Raw genomic sequence first — 7,500 nt, 5'->3', positions numbered from 1 at the left:
CTAGGAAGAGCATCCAGCTGTAAAAAAAACCCTGCCAAAACAGACACAGTAGCCTGGTGTAGTCTCCTGCCTGGCTGGCTCCTGCCTGGCTGGCTCCTGTCAAACCATCCAACCCATGCCAGCATGGAAGGTGGACGTTAAATGATGATGAGATGGAGGAGGATATATGTATGTCATTGTTCAGTTTATTTCAAGATTTCTTGCCAATAGAGAAAGAACCGGTTTCTAACCTAGATCCAAGGTTCCTTCATTGGAATTTCAACATCAGCAACAAGGTATTGTCATTTGCATGCATGCATGTATGTATGTATGTATATGTGCAGATTTGTATGTTTTGGTTTATGTATGTATCCTCATGCATATAGTTACATATCTAGACACGCTCATATATATTTAAATGATAAACTTCTGGAAAGTTCTACCGATTTTTACAGTTCTAGTGTTGGATTGGATCTGTAGTCTTCAAATTAGCTTTCTCCTTTCTGGTTTTGAGAAGCCTAATTACTCAAGATTGGTATTTAAGCAATGTATTACATATCCCAGGGCCCCAATAATCACTGGCATAAACCTGAACTTGTAATCTGGATACAGTAACTGCAGATTTCTCATTAGTTCAGCATAAGTGTTCTCTTTTCCACTGATCTTCAGCTTTATGTTAACATCCGCTGGGCAGCTAATTTCCACAACTGTGCACAGTTTCTCTTCTCTAACCCAAATCATTATATCAGATCTGTTGTGCTTACATTTATGTATATATGTATGTATGTTTGTATGTATATTCGTATACGTGTGCATGTATTTGTGCCTCTTTGTTGTGACATTGTGTAATAATTGTAAACGATTATCACCGTCATACAAGAGGTGTATTCATCTGCAGTCTTCTTCCATGAAATCATTTCCAGTCATAGGAAAATATGATAGGTGAGGTGACTGACAGGGAGGGCGTCTGATTGTATAAAAACCTGCCTCAACAAATTCCATGTGTGTCATGCAAGAACGGAGAAATGGTCACTCAAATAAGATAATGATGATGAGGATAATGATGAAGATTATGATGGTGATACTGATGGTGATAGCAATGACGATAATGATGACAATGACGATGATGGTGGTGGTGATGATGATGATGATGATGGTGGTGGTGATGATGATGATGATGATGATGGTGATGATGATGATGATGATGATGATAATGGTGATGATGATGGTGATAGCAATGACGATAATGATGACAATGACGATGATGGTGGTGATGATGATGATGATGATGATGATGATGATGAGGAGGAGGAGGAGGAGGAGGAGGCACTGTCCAAAAACGATGACCCTGAGCAATCCGTTTCACTTGCAATTTCCTTATTACTGTTCATCTTGTCATTAACGTTGGTGCACGTCAAAAAAGAAACCCTGATCCCTATTTTATGAACAGAAGGTTGGTATTTATTGAGGCTGCTATTTATCCCCTCATAAACGTGGAACATACTCACTATTTCTGCTTCTATTTCAGAAAAGAAAAAAAAAAAAAAATGATGTTTTTTTTTTAAGGGATGCTTTTATCTCAACATTAATGTTGGGCTCTGTATTCTGGCCCCTAATATTTGCAAAAGAATGCTTTCATTCCATCATTAAAATTGAGCATGATGTCTCTTTCAGCCCAAGTTTACAAACGGAAATCTAGCATTCTTTGTGAGATGCACTTTATCCAATTGTTAACATGGGGGTTTCTTATTTAAACTGATCCCTGTTTTATGGAGGAAAACCTGGTCTATATTTTACGAATGCAAAGACAGTGTTTGTTGAGGGCTGCTTTTATCCGCTTGTTAATATGAGGATGTCTGTCTCTGTTTTATAGACGGACGGTTGGTGCCTGTTAAGGGAGATATATCAGGCTGATACGTGTTCAGGTTGAGTTACTACTATTCAGGAAACTGCATAGTTGGCTCAGACTAATTAAGATGTCAAACAGTGTGCACAGGGACAGAAAATTACACAAGGTAAAAGAGGGAAAGAGAAGAGAAAGAAACAGATAGATAGATAGAGAAGTAGATAAATAGATAGAGGACTAGAAAGACAGACAGAAAGAGAGAGAGAGAGAGAGAGAAGGAGAGAGAATAATAGAGAGGTAAGGATGGAAATGGAGAGTTTGATAAGGAGAGCTGTGACGAAAGAGGGGAGGAGAGTGTAATTAGGAGAGCAGTAAAACAATATCTGGTTAATAAAATAGAGTAAACAGTTGTGGGTCTTGCTTCTTAACGATATTTAAACACTAACAAAGCCTACACTTCTGACAACATAATTAACAAATGACACAAACACACACACACACGCACACACACACAAACACACACACACACACACACACACATGCATGAACAAATATGTGCAACTGTGCAAGTGTGTGTGTGTGTATCTATGTTTTACCAGATACCTTTGTCTGTCTGTTTGAATATGCAGGTAAATATAACTATGTACATGTTAGTGTTTGTCTACCTTGGGCTCTTTAACAGTATATGTGGTGTGTGTGTATATGTTGTGTATGTATGCATGTATGTAGTATATATATATATACATACACACACATATATAAGCATATATATATATGTATATATATATATATATATATATATATATATATGGGTATGTATATATGTGTGTGTGTGTGTGGGTGGGTATAATCATACATACTTATACAGATACGCATATATATACATACACAGACATGTGTATAGATGCTTTTGAAGTTTCTTGTTGAATATATATATATGAATAAATGCTAGTCTACAGGATGTTGTGGTGTCCTGGGAAGTAGTATTTTCCGAGGTCTGCATTTTCCATCCAGCTATAGTGAATATAGTTCATGTTTTGTAGTTTTTATTTTGTATAAATTTCATAATTTTTTTTAAATGATTTAAAAAAAGTTTTTAATTTTTGTTTTGACTGGCATACACTTTCTGTTAGTGAATTCCAAGGCAGCATTAATGCTAACCTTTAGCAGAAATGACATCACTGTATTAAGTGGTCTTACTTTCTGGAGTCAAAACTATAAAGATACCTGGAAAAGCAGTTGAGGATGGGATGTTACATGCATCATTGCAGTTTGCTTTAATGATGAATATTTAGATACTATCAAATAATAATGTGGTTCCACTATTGAGCATTTAGACAATATCAATTAGAAATGGACTTTTAGCCATTATCAAGACTGTATTTTGGTAATACAGAAATGAACATTTAGATAATATATAAACATTATCAAGGCAATAATTTAACATTATAATCATGACCACATAGACATTATCAAGGCAGAGAATATTTTATGGTTTTAATGTTGAATTCTTTGACATTATCATAACAATAGTTTGGTGTTTAAATAGTGAATATGTGGACAACATTTTAACATTATCAGATCAATAATGATCATTCAAATACTATTAAGACCACAATTTGGAGTTTCAAAAATAAACATTAAAGCATTATCACAGCAACAGTTTGGTGTTTTAACAATGAACATTAAGACATTATCAAGGCAATAGTTTGGCATTGCAATCATAACCATATGAACATTATCAGAGCAATATTTAAAACTTTCAATAGTGACCATTTAGACATTGTCAGTTTAATAATTATCATTTCACTGTGGTGCTTTGTACCATGCAAAAAAAAAAAAGAAACAACTGTGCTGGTGCCACATAAAAAGCACACGTTACACTCTGTAAAGTGGTTGAGATTAGGAAGGGCATCCAGCCATAGAAACGAAGCCAGAATAGACAATGGAACCAGTGGCACAGCTCCCCAGTGTGCCAGCTCCTCTCAAGCCATCCGACACATGCCAGCAAGGAAAACAGGCATTTAATGATGACGGCGATGACAACGATGGTGGCGGCAGCAGTGGTGGCGATGGTGGTGGTATCGGGGATGATGAGGGTGATGATAATGATGATAATGATGCTGATGATGATGATGATGATGATGCTGGTGGTGGTGGTGGTGATGATATTAACACGAGTATAATTTTGAAGTTTTCATTTATATATATATACATATATATATGTGTGTGTGTGTGTATATATATATGTATATGTGTGTGCATGTATATATATATATATATATATATATATATATGTATATGTGTGTGTATGTATGTATGTATGTATGTATATATATGTATATGTGTGTCTGTGCATGTATATATATATATACATATATACATGATATATATGAGCAGTCATGGCTGTGTGGTAGGAAGTGTGCTTCCCAATCACATGGTTCTGGGTTCAGTCCCACTCCATGGCACCTTGAGCAAGTGTGTTCTACTTCAAGCTGATCAAAGCCTTGTGAGTGGATTCGATAGACAGAAACTGAAAGAAGCCCATCGCATCTATCTATCTATCTATCTATATACATATATATAGACGCACACAAAGAAAAAAACGACTGAACGGTCAGCATTAGTACATCTTTGATTAGAGATTGCTTTGAACAGGACTGATAGAGGTGGTAAAAGTGAATGGCGGGATGGGTGGTGTTGGGGTGATGGGCAGCTACACAATGACAGTCCAATACTAATAATTCTGTCATAATCATCATCATTGTCATCATCATCATCATTATCAGCAGCAGCAGCAACAGCCCAGCACCAAACCCTTGCTCTGAGTTGATTTGGAAAATATAGAAATGAAAATTTAATGTATTGAAAAATCTGATATTAAAATGGTAATAGTGGAAGTTCCACTCTCATTACACCATTCTGTCAAAACACTGATAATGGAGTATGTGTGTGTCTTTGACTATATGTATCTGTGTGTGTATGTATGTGTGTTTGTGCATGTGTATGTGTGTGTGTGTGTGTGTGTGTGTAATGTGTGTAATGGGTGTGAAAGATGGCTGGTTGGTTAAGAGAAGGGGGAGGGGGGAAGAAAACAGTGTGAGTGTTTGCAGGTATGTGTCTATGTGTATGTGTACGTGCATACGTGTGTGTATGCATGCAAGTATGTATGTATGTATGTATGTATGTATGTACGTATGTACTTATGTATGTATTATGTAGATGTGCTGGGGCGGAGTGGGGGTGGGGTGGGGATGGGGGGCGAGATGAAATGAGACACTAACCAAACGACCTCCTAGAGATTAACCAACAAAAATGAATAAACGACAGCAACAAAAACAACAACAACAACAACGATATTGACAACAAAAGTAACAACAAAAATAATAACACGTATGAAAAGAAAGAAAATTGAAGAAAGACATAAATATTGAATGGCAATTTAATTAGGGACTTGAATTTTGTTTTACCAAACTATTTCATTCATAAGATCATATATATACGTATATATATATATATATATATATATGTGTTATATACATTTATACAGACGTATATCTGCATAATTATTAATATAAATATTTAAGCACACACATATGTATGTATTTATACATATAGATGTACATATTTATGTATAAATTGTTGTATATAAATTTTGCATATGTCTATTATATAAATATACACATATCTACGTATCTACGTGTTTATAAATATAAATATCGTGTGCATATATATATATATATATATATATATATATATATATATAGAGAGAGAGAGAGAGAGAGAGATAAATATATATAGATATATATGTATATATATATATGTGTGTATGTATATAAATATTTCTGTGTGTGTGTGTGTGTGTGTATTTATATGTACATATATATCAGAAAATAAATAATGAGTGACACAACAGGGAGTCATTCAATTTAAATTTCAATCTAGACCACTGCGATGGTGATGACAAAAGCAAGGGCTAACTGTACTGTTGTGGGCGTCTCTCACACAACCTCATCTCTCCATAGCAACGTTCCTTTGACCAAGATGCAACCGTGGGTCAAGAATCGACCAACATTTGGTGCTTGGTTTTTTTAGAATGTTGCCAGGTCTTTGCAATATTACAGCAACTGGTCAAGGCTGTCTGTGGCAAATCAACTCCAGATTTCTATCAAGGGTTATGAGCAATGATGGCTTTCAATTGATTCTGGGTACCAACGAAAACTGGAGGCATCACCATCGTCGTCATCATCATCATCATCATCTTTGTCATGGTGTTGGCAGTGGCAATGACGGTGGGGTGAGTAACAACGATGGTAGGAGACGGCGATCGTGGCAACAGTGACATTTATTGTTGTCATATAATCCGAAGTTGACAACAATCAAACAGACATATAATCAAAGACGTTCCCAACATGACCATTCCACTTTTTGCTCAAACACCATATTCAAGACTACGTCATTATCTAATATCATTTAAAGACAGGACTGTGGCATTAGCAGGAAACAAACACCACCTACCGTTAATGTAACCAGAACTGGAACACCAATGAAACAGCTTACAAAAATGGTTTATTGTGGGTTTTATGCAATCTGGAAGCGGTAAGTATGGAACTGGAAATTAGATGAAGAATAGAAATTGCATGAAAGACATTTGGAAACATGTCAAAATATCTAACATCAAGGAATATACATATACAGTAATCCTTCACCATATTATGGTTCACCTATTGTGGTTTATTATTTAAGCTTACATTGATTCCTCCGTGTTGTTTTGCATTTATAATAAAAGAAATATATACAAATTATAAAAATAATACAAAAAAATATACAGCACAGTACTGTTTCTACCTTGTGGATTCTCATCTATCATGGAGGGTTTTGGGAATGTTGAGGGATTGCTGTATTGTGTTGAGTCAAAAGTTTTGCAATGTTTTGGTGGCTTATTTGTTTTGTTCGTCAAGTTACAACAAAAGTAGCCTAGCATTCAAAGTAAAAGCCATCGTGTTGCACCGTCCGAAGACACCTTTCAGCCAGTTCTTTGATTCCATGATGATACCAGGAGGAGATTAAGAGGGTTGGCTTGAGGTGGGAGGATGCCCAAAACCAGGCGAGATGGTGTGAGAGCGGTTGCTATAAGAGTGAGGTAGATCCAGCCACCCCTGTTTATGGGGACAAACCTGGATTTAAAATACTGGACATCAATTGATCAATATAAGGTGCAAAAACATGGACATTGAGGAAAACTCTTACAAATTGGAAGTGCTTGAAATGTGGACACAAAACTGAATGTGAAGAATATCTTCGTTAGAGATATAAAACTAACAAAGTACTGCAAAATTTGACTGAGGACTGGTGAAACCAGATGGCTACACCAGGCTCCAATCTGATTTGGCAGAGTTTCTACAGCTGGATGCCCTTCCTAACGCCAACCACTCCGAGAGTGTAGTGGGTGCTTTTACGTGCCACCGGCACGAAGGCCAGCCAGGCGGGTACTGGCAACGGCCATGCTCAAAATGGTGTATTTTATATGCCACCTGCACAGGAGCCAGTTCGGCGGCACTGCCATATCCGAAACAATTTTTTGCTAAGATATGTTGAGTTTATTGAAGTAATATAACTTGCAGAAAACATCAGTTGTATTTCTTTAGTAGATACTTGACATCATAACTGGAATA

The sequence above is a fragment of the Octopus bimaculoides genome, chromosome 16, assembly GCF_046866305.1.
Source record: "Octopus bimaculoides isolate indiv1 chromosome 16, ASM4686630v1, whole genome shotgun sequence".
Lineage (NCBI taxonomy): Eukaryota > Metazoa > Mollusca > Cephalopoda > Octopoda > Octopodidae > Octopus > Octopus bimaculoides.
The sequence above is the reverse complement of the archived record's forward strand: the minus strand, read 5'-3'. Positions refer to the sequence as shown.